Source organism: Mirounga angustirostris, unplaced genomic scaffold (assembly GCF_029215605.1).
Source record: "Mirounga angustirostris isolate CCGP_5_RB_7025 unplaced genomic scaffold, mMirAng1.0.hap1 SCAF_4, whole genome shotgun sequence".
Classification (NCBI taxonomy): domain Eukaryota; kingdom Metazoa; phylum Chordata; class Mammalia; order Carnivora; family Phocidae; genus Mirounga; species Mirounga angustirostris.
In genome coordinates, this window is record NW_026991712.1 from 171,834,294 (window position 1) to 171,848,659 (window position 14,366).

At 49.0% G+C, this 14,366-nt stretch overlaps 1 long non-coding RNA gene across 2 annotated transcripts; it reads right to left on the bottom strand.

The window, feature by feature from the left end:
* Positions 1–1,787: 1,787 nt before the first annotated feature.
* On the bottom strand, positions 1,788–9,993 carry LOC135364213 (uncharacterized). 2 transcript variants are annotated; one of them, XR_010411052.1, is made up of 4 exons: positions 8,231–9,993; positions 6,043–7,106; positions 5,552–5,718; positions 1,788–4,447 (listed from the first exon to the last, which is right to left on the bottom strand). It is a non-coding gene; the product is annotated as an uncharacterized LOC135364213 (long non-coding RNA). The 2 variants fall into 2 exon arrangements; XR_010411051.1 differs by lacking the exon at positions 8,231–9,993 and having other exon boundaries at positions 6,043–8,223.
* Between the last annotated feature and the right edge of the window lie 4,373 nt (positions 9,994–14,366).

Sequence of the window (14,366 nt, forward strand, 5' to 3'; positions counted from 1 at the left end):
CCGCTGCCTGATCTGGAAGCCCTGCCTGATTTCTTTCAGGCCCAGCTGTAGAAAACACAACCTTTATCTAACAACTGAGAAACAGCCCTGAGTTCTGATGTGGGTTGCAGCGAGACATTTGTCCTGGACAAAGGTAATCTGGCAAACCTCCCAGCCCTTCCGGGCACCCACCCATCCAAACTGTGCAGGCTCTTAGTGAATTTGTCGAAGTTAGCGACAGGTTCTTCCAGAAGGGAGTGCCAGTCTGAGCCCGCAGAACGTGTGCCAACGTCTGGGCAGGGGTGCAGTAAATTGCCCATTGTCTGAGGGACGGCCTGTGAGGTGGCCTCAGAATCTGCTCCCAGACCACACTCCCCTACTTCTTTCGGGAACATGAGCCGGAGGCTTCAGGATCCCCTGACTCGGCTGCCAGCTCCTATAACCCCTCCAGGCCCAAGCCGACCGTCACGGCCAGGGTAGGGGGAGCCCAGGGTGAGTCTTGTTCCCCAGCCCATCCCAGGTTGCTCAGCTGGCAGGGTGATCAGGACGCCTGGGTGTCCATGTGGGCCACGCCCAACCACACCCCCCCTCCTGCCAGCCATCCCCTGCATCTGATGCTGCAGGGACAGGGAGTGACAGGACTGGGCCCTGCGTTGCCTGAGTCACAAATTCCCGATGCCTTCCTGACCCCCCCATTTAGCCTTCAGGTGACTCGACTTCTGCCTTGGGGACTTAGGCTGGCAAGCAGCCCCCAGTAGTGACAGTGGCTGGATTTGCACGTGCTCTTGCCACCCAGTGGTTCTCAATGGGGCAGGATGGGGGGCACATCGGGTACACCCGTGGGGGAGGGGGAGGGACCGACTGCTCAGCGCCCACCTCCGACCCACTACTCGGAATCTCCAAAGCCCTGGCATCCGCTGCATTAGGCTCCCAGGCCCCTGACAATTGCATTGTAGGGCACAATTCTTCAGGCTTAATCCCAAGAGCCGGAAGACCCAGGACGGAGCCCCAACTCAGCCCCTTATGAGCTGTGTAAACTTGAGCACATAACTGAACCTCTCTGAGCCTGTCTTCTCATCCCTAAAGTGAGGGTGATACTGGCACCTCCTCCACAGGGGGCATGAAGAAAATACGGGAGCATTCCCTACGGCCCTCGGCACAGGGCTTGGCGCAGAGTGAACTCTCAATAAATACCGGCGGTCGGTACTGCTGTTGCCACGAGGCGGAGAGCCTGCTGTTAAGACTGCCCTGCCTGCTCTCGGGCCACGGTCTCTCTCTGCCCTTTTTCACTAGCCAAAATATACCCCTCCCCGTCAGGGCCGCCACGGGTGGTTGCACGGCTCGTACACTGCACAAAGTGCTGTCGCTGGAATTGGGGCTGAAGTCCCACCTGACTGCGCACCGGCACGTGAGCGGTACCCACAAGAGACACATTTTCTAATCTGCCCCAAAGCGCCACACAAGCTGTCTCTACCTAACAGGCTCCGGCAGGAAGAGAACAGTGATCCGCTGGTTTGTAAAACTGTATAGATATATATATATTTGGAGGACAACTTGAGGAATCGGAAAATCAGTTTATTATTCATTGAGATTAGAATATGATAATTAATTTTCTTAGGCTGGATTATTTAGGAGTGATGTGTCATGACGTTTACAACTTCCTTTGAAATGTTTCAGACAAAATATATAGATACAGATGTCCATACAGATACAGAGAAATATAGATCTGGAGAAATAATGTACATAAGCAAACAAATATGGCCAAATGTCAACAGCTATTATAACCAGGTACTAAGTATGGTGAATAGTTGGGCTATTCTTTTTTTTTTTTTCAAATATTTTATTTATTTATTTATTTGAGAGAGAGAGAAAGAGCACGCACACGCAAGCGGGGGGAGGGGCAGAGGGAGAGAGAGAATCCCAAGCAGACTCTGCAATGAGCGCAGAGCTTGACACGGGGCTCGATCCCACAACCCCAAGATCATGACCTGAGCCAAAACCAAGAGTCGGATGCTCAGCCAAACAAGCCACCCAGGGGCCCCTGTTGGACTATTCCTGCATCTTTTCTGTACATCTGATGGTTTTCATAATAAAATTACAAACTATTTTGATTTTACTCATAATTTTTGTAAAGGAAACGGTGAGAAAGGGGTCCCGGGGCCAGCTGAATTCTCTCTATCCTCCCCCCCAGCCTGCACAGTCATCTTCCTTTCCAAGAGAGACCCTCCCGGGCAGGCCCTTGCCTGCTTTGGGCGTGTGGGGAGCATCCTCCCACGGTGACATGTTAGAACCACTCAGAATCCAGTGCCCAGAAGGGCAGACAACCACCGCCTCTGACTCGGTCCTCCCAGAGGAGCGCCGACGGACGCACAGCTCTGTCCCCTGCGCCCCCTCCCCCTAGGGACCCTCCTTTGGGAGTAAGAACATCCTTCCTGCGCTTTGTATAGTCGAAGAAACTGGAAATTGCGTAATTGTCCACGAGGAGAGGACTAGAAGCATAAATCGAACAGCTGTGGGTCTGCGCGTCCAGACGCCAAGGTAGGCCTATGACAGTCCAAGGGAGAAAGCAAGCTGCAGAGCAACCTGCATGATTTGTTGTTTCTAAAAGAAAACCCTAGATACATATGATCACTGTGTATGCCTAGAGAAAGATCTGGAAGGTGGCCCACTGAACTGTTCACAGTGGTTACTTCAGGAGAGTGAGAGTAGGTGGAGGAAGAGAACTTTCACTTTCATGTCAAACACATCTGCATTTTGGGGATCAGTTCACAATTCTCAAGAGCACACCTCGGAGCCCTCACTGGTTTCACTAACGCTCACATAGCACCTACTGTGTGTCGAGCGCTGTTCTAGGGACCTCGTGCCGATTAACGCATTTAATCCACACGTCGTTTCCATCATCTTCCCGATTTAGAGATGAGGGAGGCACAGAGCAGTTACATAACTTGCCTGAGGTCACACAGCCAGTGAGTGGTGGCGCTGGGATATGAACCTCTGCCGTCTCTCTCTAGCCACAGTGCCACCAGTGGATCATATCCCCTCAGAGGCCTCGTCGTGCCCTCCCAGAGGGCTTGCGTGCCCGACTCAGGTACTCTAAGGGCAGCTGAGGAGGCCGACCTGAGCTGGCCCAGGTCCCAACGCGATCCGAGGCTGGTAGGAGGTTTGTCCTCTTCTTTTCTAAGAGGGAAGCCATGAGGGCACCAGAGAAATAACGAGGGTGTACTCTGGGTAAGGCCCTGCAAGCTTCAAAGCCCTTTATTCTTCCCATACATCTCTGGCGTCACACAATGTTGGTCCTGAAAATCAAGGCCCTTCTGCTCCTTTGACAGATGAGGGAACTGAGGCCCAGAGACAGGGAGAGCCCCATGTCTGGTGGAGTTTGGTCAGGGCCTTTCAGGGCGAGAGGGGCGAAGAAAGCCCCATCCTGTTGTCCAGGCTTTCCCTGTCTTGCTCTCTGTGGGTGGTGAGGACCGTGCCTTGAGTCCCGTGGGCCTCCCGTTGGCCGCCAAAGGGGAGGCCCTCTCCAGGACACCCCTCACAGCTGGGACCCCATAGTTCCCACGAACCCTCATCCTCGGTGTCACTGGGGCCTGGACAGAGGTGTCACACTGCCCCAGAGCCACACCTTAGAATTCTGAGAATAAGAAGTGGCCCAACACCCCGGAGGAGACACACCCAGATGTTCGCAGGGGCAGATCTGGGGCGTGAAATTGCGGGTAATGTTTATTTCCTTCTTTGTACTTTCCCACACTTTCCAAATTTTTATTTGGTGAACATGTATCACTATTATAATTAGGCAAAGAATACTATACTTTTTTTTTTCCTCCAGGAGAAACCAAGGACGTATCACAGGACGTATTTCAGCCAGTGAGCGTAAACTATGTGACACTTGCTAAACTAAGAAGAGGACATGGGAGAGGGAGAGAGCCAGAGAACCAACATTTGTTGGGCGCCTACTACATAAGGTGCTAGGAATGCTACGTCCATGATCCCTGTAATCTTCACAACCGTCCTGGGCGTTTGGTGTTATGATCCCCATTTTATAGGTGGATATACTGCAGCCTTCCCTTGAGGTAGCAGAAAATGCAATTTCTAAACCAGTTTGGTTGTAATACATCCAGAGGATCTACTATCTCGTGCCTCTTAGAGAAGAGTCATCGGTTCTTCACGATACAGACGCCCCACCAGGCACCACTGTATTGTAGCCCAGAAGTGACCACTGTCCATCACTTGCCATTTTCTTGATGACGGAGGGTCATTTTATGTCCCGCGGGCAACGTTTTGTAGATAAAGCTGAAGTGGCCTCAGTCTACCATTTGGATGCCCGCAGCGCTGAAGACCAGGACCATCCTTCCAGAAGCAATGGATGACAGTGGTGGAAGAGCTGGAAGCAGGGTATGGTCTTTTGACTCGGGAATTCCATCCCCGGCGATGGATTCCTAAGAACTACTTCAGCAGAAGTAGGAAGCTGTAGGCATAAAGAAGTTTGTGTCAATATCAACTGCAACAGCAAATGCCGTATAATCCAACAAGGGGACAGCAGACTCTATAAACAGTGATCTTCGGCAACAGGGAAAGAGTTTCTCCATACGTGGTGGCCGACGCCCACAAGGCCCCACAAAGGCCCTGCCTCCTCCTAGTCACACGCTGGTGAGGCCCCGTCTCATGCTGACTAGGGCTGGCCTGGTGACCCGTGGGCCATGGCGGGAGGGACCACAGGCGGCTTTCAAGGAGAGATCGTGAAAGACGTTGCCCCTTTCACCTCAGTCTCTTGATCACTCCTTCGGGGGAAGCCGGCCACCATGTCATGAAGAAACGCAAGCCCCACGACCGAGAGGCCCAGGTGGAGAGGCGCTGAGGCCTCCCGCCAACAGCCACGCGAGCGCGCCATCTTGGGAATGGAGACCCCAGAGCCCCAGTCAAGCCCTCCGACGCCACAGCCCTGCCTGACGTCTCAAGTGCAACCTCATGAAAGACCATGAGGTAGAACCGCCAGCTGAGCTGCTCCCGAAATTCTTAACCCACAGAAACGCCGAGAGAGTAATAAGTGCTGTGGCTGGGTGTCCACGAAGCTGGAAAGAGATCCTGGCCAGGCCAAGGACATCGGCTCTCATCGTCTTCTTGGTCCTTGACCTTTCCCCAAAACCCCTCCATGAAATGCTTTGATCACACAAAAAAAAATTTTAATTAATGAATAAATGTTGTCATTTTAAGTCATTAGGTTTGGGGGTAACTTGTTCCACAGCGGTGGATAGACGATGCCCCATGCAATGGAACGCCATGCACCAAGGAACGTGAAGGAACATCTGCTGCATACAACATACGGCAATGTGGGGGAACTTCACAATGCTGAGCAAAAGAAGCCAGATAGCAGAGGACATTCTTTGTGATTTTACTGATAAAGAGGTCAGAAACACTCAAAACTGGGGCGCCTGGCTGGTTCAGCCGGTGGAGCACGTGACTCTTGATCTCAGAGTTGTGAGTTCGAGTCCCAGGTCTGGTGTAGAGAGGACTTAAATAAATAAGTAAATAAAACTTAAAAACACCACCATCAACAACAACTCTTGGGCACCTGGGTGGCTCAGTCGGTTAAGCGTCTGCCTTCGGCTCAGGTCACGATCCCAGGGTCCTGGGATCGAGCCCCACATCAGGCTCCCTGCTCAGTGGAGAGTCTGCTACTCCTTCTCCCTCTGCTGCTCCCCCTGCTTGTGCTCTCTCTATGTCTGTCTGTCTGTCTCTCTGTCAAATAAATAAAAAATAAAATCTTAAAAAAATTAAAATTAAAATTAAAAAAAAAACACTCAAAATTAATCTATGCTATCAGGGTAGTGGTTCCCTGTGAGAGGGGGAGGTTAGCGACTGGGGCCAGTCAGGAGGGGGCCCCCAGGTGCTGATAATGGTCTACTTCTCGATCCGGGGGTTGTTTAGTTCAGATCATGGGTGCGTTTAGTGTGCAAAATTTCATCAAGCTGTGCATTCGTTACTAGTCTGTATATACACCCTATTTCAATACAAAATGTTTTAAAATGACCATTTTACATGCACTGTATAAAATCTACACACCTGTGGCCAGGCTCTGGCCAGTGACATGGGAGAGCCTGTACGAGGATCTACGTCCTACAGCACGCACACGCTCTGGAAGACGGGAGGGAAAGAACCGGAAATGTTTGCGTTGGGGTGCAGGGATTCCTGGCCATCCTTACATCTTTATTTCATTTGCCATCTTTACATCTTTAAGTATTTCCTCTAAGAATGTATTATACTTTCTTTTCAAAGGAATGAACGAAAGGGCCAAGAGGTAAAATACATCTCTGTAGGGTGTCTAATCAGAAACTACGATCTAGTCTTCTAAGGAGTAAGCTTTTAATTCACCGAAAATCTGACCACCCAGATGAACTCCTTCCCAGAGATTTTACAAATAGCTCAAGTGTGGTTTCTCTAGCAGAATCGGTTATGGCAACTACCATTTACGTTAAAGGCAGAGAAGTGAAGGCCTGCTCCCAAGGTTCACAGAACCGCCTGGACTGGGGAGGGCGAGAGAAGGTATCACAACGTTGTGGGCAAAAAGAGCAAGAAGTTATCACTTTGCTGTGAAGAAAGAGGGAAATCTGCAGCCCTGGGAGATCCTTCCCAGTGCTGATAGTAACAGAATCAGAACAGAAACATCACCCTCCAATCCCAAAATGGCTGCAGACTCACAAGGAAGAGGAGAGAGTTCTCAAGTTTTACTGAGCTATGAACTTTGGGCTTCCCGTAAGAGCTTTCCAGAATAGGTTCCATATTGGTCCCAGCGAACCTCAGATGTTCCAATATTCAGGTCTCATCCTGAAGACACAGAATCTGTTCTTGCAGCCCCTTCCCTATGTCTTCTCTCAGCTTGGAAACTCTCAGTGGCTCCCCTGTCTGGAACCCTACAGCACAGCCTTAAAAAGCGTCCCTGATCTGTCCCCAAACTACGAGTCCAATCCGGGCACCCACAGTTGCCTCACCTCTGGCCTCCAGGCCAAGGCCCCATTGTATCCCTCACCTGGGAACTCCCTTCCCCAACTGCCCTGTGCACAGGGAAGGGCTTTCTAAGCTTCAAAGCTGTGGAAGAAACCACAAAGGAAATGTTTGACAGATCCGTGCTACAAAAAAACAAAAAATTCCGGTGTGATTAAAAAATACAAGCAAAATTAAAAGACAAGCAACTGGAAAGAATGTTTGCAGCAAATACCACAGACAGATGGTTAGAACCCTTAATTTATGAAGAACCCACATAAATCAATAAAAAAAAAAAAACACACAAAGATGCTCATGGATAAAAAGGCAAAAGACATAATAAGAAATACAAATATAAGTGGCCAGTAAACACTTGGAGGGGAAAAAGGATGCTCCATGTGTCTAAAAGGCCAAAGAAATGCAAATAACAGTAAGATGCCACGAAGTTAGCAAAGACTGCTCGAGATGGCATCCACCGCAGTGCTGGGGTTGGGAGGGCTGGGGTTGTAAACCAGTGTGATATTTCTGGCAAGCCATTTGGTGATATTTATCAAAAGCCTGAAAAATGTTCCTACTCTCTGTCCATATAACTTTTTAAGCCATTTCCTAGAAACTTTCCGGCAAATAACTTGGTGATACGTGTCAATCCTCTTAAGAGGTTCATACTTCTGGTTCACATTTCTGATTATTTTCTCCGAAACATGGAAGTTGAATGACGGTCAAAGATGTATGCACAGAGATACCCATTGCGATGTAAATGTGTGATAACAGAAAGCTGGAAACAACCTAAACACCCCTCAGCCGGGGAATCAGTGAGTCAATTATGATGCATCCATGTGATGGAAAGCATTAGGCAAATAGCCTTATAATAATCGAGAGTTCCAGATGATGAGGGAAATGCTTATGATATGATAGATTTGTAATGGAAAGTAAGCTGTAAAATTCTTAAAGAAAAAAAAAATCCTAGCCAATAGGTGGGAAAACACACCATGAATGGGGGTTGCCTCTGGTGGTGAATTCGGGGGAAATTTGTGTATGTGCTTCTTTACTTTTTTCTGTACTTTCCAAACTTTTTACAGTGAGCAGAATCACTTTGATAATCGTTTAAATGGTTAAAAACCTTTTATGAGTTTATTCTCCTTGATATACTGTTGATTTTCCTAGTGAAAAGCAATTTTCCCTTTTCAAGTCATCACAAGGTAGGTTCCATAAATATGCAAGAGTGAAGGCATGAACAGAGCTTTTAAGTCTCTTGTGAATCGTTTCTCACCTTCTGCTTTTATTGCCTGGTTATTTGTGTTTATGTCTTTTCTCCCTTGTGATCCTGGAAGCTCCTGGAAGGCAGAAGTCATGTGTCTCCATTTATTCGTGATCAGCCAGGGCCTTGTGCCCAGGAGGCACTCAGTGTTACTTTTTTAATGAATGGAGCATCTGATATAGTTAAGTGTGTTTTAACAGATTAAGATTGTGGATCCCAAGGATTATTTGTTAAACCCATTCCTTATGAAGTCAGGGAACTCCCTGAGAGTCAAGCAGAAGGGATCAAGATGTGGTTCCAGGGGCCACTGTGCCCCTACCTGGTGGCCCTCCCATTGTCTAGTCCCTAGAACACTGTCCTAGGGGTCCCCATACTGCAACTAATTAACTAAGGGGCTGTGGGCAAGTCACTCATCCTTAGTTCGTTCCTGGATGAGCCAAGGGTGCTGGAGTATTTCCAGCTTGCTGGTCACCATGAGTTCTGAAAAGCATCTGATAATGGAAGTTGGCTCAGAATATCAAGTTGGTAGGTATCTTAAGAACACTGTAGAATTTTTCTTAAAAAAAAAAAAAGTCTCCCTGGATAATCAAATCAATACTATGCACCAGTGACTTGGGCTCCATTTCACTTTATGTACATTTTTTGTCTTTAGGTCCAATTTTAAAAATAATTAAAATAGGCAACCTTAAGATTCTGCTAAGGACCATCCCTATCTTGAAGCACGTGTAGAGATGAAGAATGATCTCTCTGCAGTCAACCATTTAGGAGAAGGACAGGACATCGTTGACCTAACAGTGTTGCCAGTGAAGGAAGGGAAGGGAGAGATACCCTGGCTTTTCTTCTGCCCCTCCCTGGATGGGGAACCCTTCCACGCCGCCTCAGCAGCAGGACGATTTCGCTGGCTTACAGTGACCTCTGCAGACAGCAGCGATTTGCACATCTAGCTCTGAGCCAAGGAGGTAGGGAGGCCCCCGTCGCTCTCCCCGGGCTCCCGGAGGCCCCCTCTCATCGGACAGGACACCTCCTCCAAAGCGCGAGGTGCACTCGGTACTTAGTGTTGGAAAGGCTCAGCGCTGCTGAGCACCCAGCACACGGCACCTGACTGCGCCCCGGAGCTGGAGCTGGAGCTGGGCCGGGTACAGCCCTGCGCCCCCTGGAAGAGTCGAATTGGGGAGCTCCGGGCGGCCCCACCGCTGGGCCGAGAAATCAGCCTTGCTGAGTCCCCACTTGAGCCTCTCCCAACCCAGCGCCATAGGTAAATTCCGGAGCCAGACAGGCCTCTATCACCTTCCTGGGCACGTGGCCTGGGGCAAAGTATTGAACATTTCTGTGCTTAAACGTATCTTTAAAAAAAAAAGAAAAATGGGGTTAATAATCATCCCTACCTAATAGAGTGCTGACCAGATTAAAAGATCTGAAACATTTTATTTACATATAAATCAAGACATTTTATATATTTATATGTACGTTATATATAAGCTTAACACAGTAACTGGCACATGGTGTTTACTGAAAATTATTACTCTTATTTGAGGAAGTCAGAGAAAGAAGGATTACTTGAAAAAAATCGAGGAACGCGCGCTCTCACTGTATACAAACCAGAATGAGGGCTGCGTCGCCGGCCGTCGTTCTCCCGAAGGACCCCCTCCCCGGGGGGCTCCCCTCACCGGATGCCACTCCTCCTGCCGGGGCCGCGGCCGGGCCTGGAACGGTGCCCCCTCCCGGGGACGACGGCGTCCCGCCGCGCTCCGCGAGGACCCCTCCTGCGGGGGGCCTGCCCCGCGCCCCGGCCCTGCGCCCGCGCCGTGCCCCCGCGCCCCCGCCCTGCGCCCACCATGTCCCCCCGCGCCCCCGCCCTGCGCCCGCGCCGTCCCCCCGCGCCCCCGCCCTGCGCCCACCATGTCCCCCCGCGCCCCCGCCCTGCGCCCGCGCCGTCCCCCCGCGCCCCCGCCCTGCGCCCACCATGTCCCCCCGCGCCCCCGCCCTGCGCCCGCGCCGTCCCCCCGCGCCCCGGCCCTGCGCCCGCGCCGTCCCCCCGCGCCCCCGCCCTGCGCCCGCGCCGTCCCCCCGCGCCCCTGCCCTGCGCCCACCATGTCCCCCCGCGCCCCCGCCCTGCGCCCGCGCCGTCCCCCGCGGCGGGGACCCGCGGCGGCCGCGTTGCTGGCCCTCCCTGCAGCCGCCTGCCGCTGGGACCGGCTGCGGCCGTCGCGGCCCAGGCGCTCCCGGCGGCCACCCCCCTCCCCGCCCCGCGAGGGCGCGCGGAGGAGCCGGACTGTGCGGGGAGCCGAAGCCCGCGGGCCGCCTCGCCTCCCGGCAGCGGGTCCCCCTCCCCGGCGCGGAGGCGCGGGTGAGAGCGGCCGTTCGGCACCGGAAGGAGGGGAGGAGGCCGGAGGTGCCTTCGCCGCGCGCGGCAGCCCTGACAGATCTGATAAAGAGGAAGGAAGCCCGCGAGGCTGCCGAGCCGAGCTGCCGGCTCCCCAAACTGACGAGGGTCTGCAGCTGTCACGGCCGTTTGCAGCCGCGGGAGCCACAGCTGGGGAGCCTGCGCCCCCTGCCGGTCGTTTTTAGAACCGCACGCAACGGGCGAAACGAAAGTCGGCCAGGGCGAGGCTAAGGCTTGCCGCAGAGCGAGGTGGTGAGCCTTCCGGGAGGAGGCAGGGCCTGTCGGGGCCTGGGCCCTCTACCTTCTGCTCCTCGCCAGGGCCCTGCCCCCGAGAACAGACAAGAATAGAATTGCTTCCGCTGGAGCTCGGCTGGCCTGGCCACCCAATGACCTTGGCCGGCAGGGGCTGGGCCACCAAGTCCACCCTAGTAAGAGCAGAAACACTTGGGCAGATTGCAGAACACGATCTGCATATTGCTCCATGCCTTGGGCTTGAACTTTGGCTCTGAACTTAATAGCTGTGTGACCTTGAGCAACTTTCTTAACTCCCTGTGCATCAATTTCTTCATCCATAAAATGGGAATCATAGTTTCCATCTCACAGGATTGTTAGGGAGACTGAGTTAATATATGTAAAGTGCTTAGCATAGTTCCTGGCATATAATAAGCACATATGTTAAAATTTTTTTCAATTTCAGTGTAGGTCTTAGTCTTATTTTGCACTTGCTATATAATTGGTTCCTCATTCTGGGGATTCTCTTGCTGTCTTTCAGTCCGTTTCTAATTTAATTCTACTGTGGTCAGAGAACATACTTTGTATTATTTCATTTCTTTGAAATTTATTGAGACTTGCTTTATGGGCCAGCATATGGTCTACTTTGCTAAAAGTTCCTGTGTACTTGAAAAGAATGTGCATTCTGCTGTTGTTGGATATAGTGTTCCAGTGTCAATCACGTCAAGTTGGTTAAGTGAGTTATTCAAATTCCTTAGTGCGTGTTTGGGGAGGGAAGGGTGCTTTTTTTTTCTTCTGTTTTTCTATCAGTTACTGAGTGAGCTATGTTAAAAATCTCTAATTACGATGGTGTATCTGTTTCTCCTTCTGGCTTAACTTTTGCTCTATGTATTCAAGACTGTTATCAGATGCATATAAATTTAGGACTGTTGTATCATCTTAGTAAATAAGCTTTTCATTACAAAAGGACATTATAAATGTCCTATATTATAAAATGTCCTTCTCTTCAGCTCTAGTAATACTTCTTGCCTCAAAGCCTGCTTTGTATGGTAAATGGTTACATCTGCTTTCCTTTGATTTACTGTGTCCACAGATTGACTGTTCCATCATTTAATTTCAGCCTTTCCGTATCCTTATAGTTGGGTTCTTCTGCATGTCATATATTGGGGTTCGATTTTTTTTTATCATTCAACACTGACTTTTCATCAGATTGTTTAGTCCACTTATACTTAATAGAAGTACTAATGGTGTATGGTTTATGGCTAACCTTTTGCTTTGTTTGTTTTCAGTTTGTCCTATCCTTTGTTCCTTTAGTCCTCTTGTCCTTTCTTTGGGATTCATTGGATTTTTTTTTTAACTCCTTTCCCCTTGAACCTTAGATTTTTAAGTTATTTGTTCTTGTAATTATCGTAATAGCTACCCTAGACATTGCAATATTTATTATAGTTTTCTTAAATTAGTACTTTTACCACTTGCCAGATAAAGATCCTGCAAGTACTTAACTCCACTTACTTTCCTACACTTACACCAATGTTATATATTCATAATACGTAACTACTGTTATATATTCCACATTGTATATTTTCTTCCATTATATTTTACTTCTGTAAGCCAGTTACATGTTCCACAAAATGTACTTCCAAAGAATATAAATATGTAAATGTTTACTTCCACAGAAATAAAATATACAACAGTGCATGTCTTCAAGACATTATTGTTGCTGTTTAAATAATCAATATGCTTTTATATTTGCCTACAGATTTTATCTTTGCCATTGCTTTTTATTCTCCCTTCTGATTCTGTACCTCAATCTGGGGGTCATTTTCCTTTGGGCTGAAGTACTTCCTTCGGTATCTTCCTTAGCACTGGTTTGCTAGTGCCGAATTATCTGGTTTTGTCTGTCTGAAAATGCCCTTTTTGACTTAGCTTGTGAGAATACTTTCACTAAGTATGGAATTCTCCATTGGTAAGGTTTTCTCTTTTATTTATTTGACAGAGAGAGACACAGCGAGAGAGGGAACACAAGCAGCGGGAGTGGGAGAGGGAGAAGCAGGCTTCCCGCCAAGCAGGGAGCCCAATGTGGGGCTCGATCCCAGGACCCTGGGACCATGACCTGAGTTGAAGGCAGACGCTTAACGACTGAGACACCCAGGCACCCCAGGTTTTTTCTTTTCTTTTTAGCAGTTTAAAGATTCCCCTGTCTTCTGGCTTCCAATGTCTCTGCTGAAAAGTCAACCATTAGTGGGCGCGTGGGTGGCTCAGTTGGTTGGGCAACTGCCTTCGGCTCAGGTCATGATCCTGGAGTCCTTGGATCGAGTCCCGCATCGGGCTTCCTGCTCAGCAGGGAGTCTGCTTCTCCCTCTGACCCTCCTCCCTCTCATGCTCTCTGTCTCTCATTCTCTCTTTCTCAAATAAATAAATAAAATCTTTAAAAAAAAAAAAAGTCAACCATTAGTTTTATTGTTACTCCTTCAAAGGTTATGGGTCATTCTTCTCTGGACGTCTTTAGGATTTTCTCTGTCTTTGGTTTTCAGCAGTTTGACTATGACATTCTTAGGTGTGGTCTGTTTTTATTCCATATGGAGTTTGCTGAGGCTTATGAATCTGTGGTTTGATGTCAACAGTTTTTTTTTTTTTTTAAGATTTTATTTATTTATTTGAGACAGAGAGAATGAGAGAGAGAGAGCACATGAAAGGGGGGAGGGTCAGAGGGAGAAGCAGGCTCCCTGCCGAGCAGGGAGCCTGATGTGGGACTCGATCCAGAGACTCCAGGATCATGACCTGAGCCGAAGGCAGTCTCTTAACCAACTGAGCCACCCAGGCGCCCCTGATGTCAACAGTTTTGAGAAAATTCTCACCCATTATTTCACTAAATACTGCTTCTGCCCCATTATGTTTCTGTCTGTGACTTTAGTTACACATATCTTTATATTGCGTTGTCTCCTATGCTTTTCTTGTAGATTTTTGTTTTGTTTTTGCATTCTTTTTACTGTCTTTGCTTCAGTTTGGATTTTTTATGGTGACCTACCTTCAAGCACTAATCTTGTCTTCTGCTGTGTCCATCTTGCTGTTAAGCCCATAAAATGGATTAATTTCAGATTTGTGCTTTTCAGCTATTTAAAAAAAAAAGCCTTATTAAGGCATAATTTACAAACTGTAGAATTCATCCATTTTAGGTGAACCCAGATGGTTTATAGAAGTCTTTTCTTTTTCCTTTTTCCCTCTTAATAATATATTTTGGAAAGGGGCGCTTGGGTGGCTCATTCAGTTAAACATCTGATTTTGGCTCAGGTCATGATCTCAGGGTCCTGGGATCAAGCCCCATGTTGGGCTCCACGCTCAGTGGGGAGTCTGCTTCTCCATCTCTCTTTCCCTCTCCCCCAGCCCCTCCCCCCTCTCATGTTCTCTCTTGCTCTCAATCTTTTTTTTTAAAGGAATGTATTTTGGATGACATTTAAATTGAATTTTTTTTTAAAGATTTTATTTATTTATTTGAAAGATAGAGACATAGCAAGAGAGGGAACACAAGCAGGG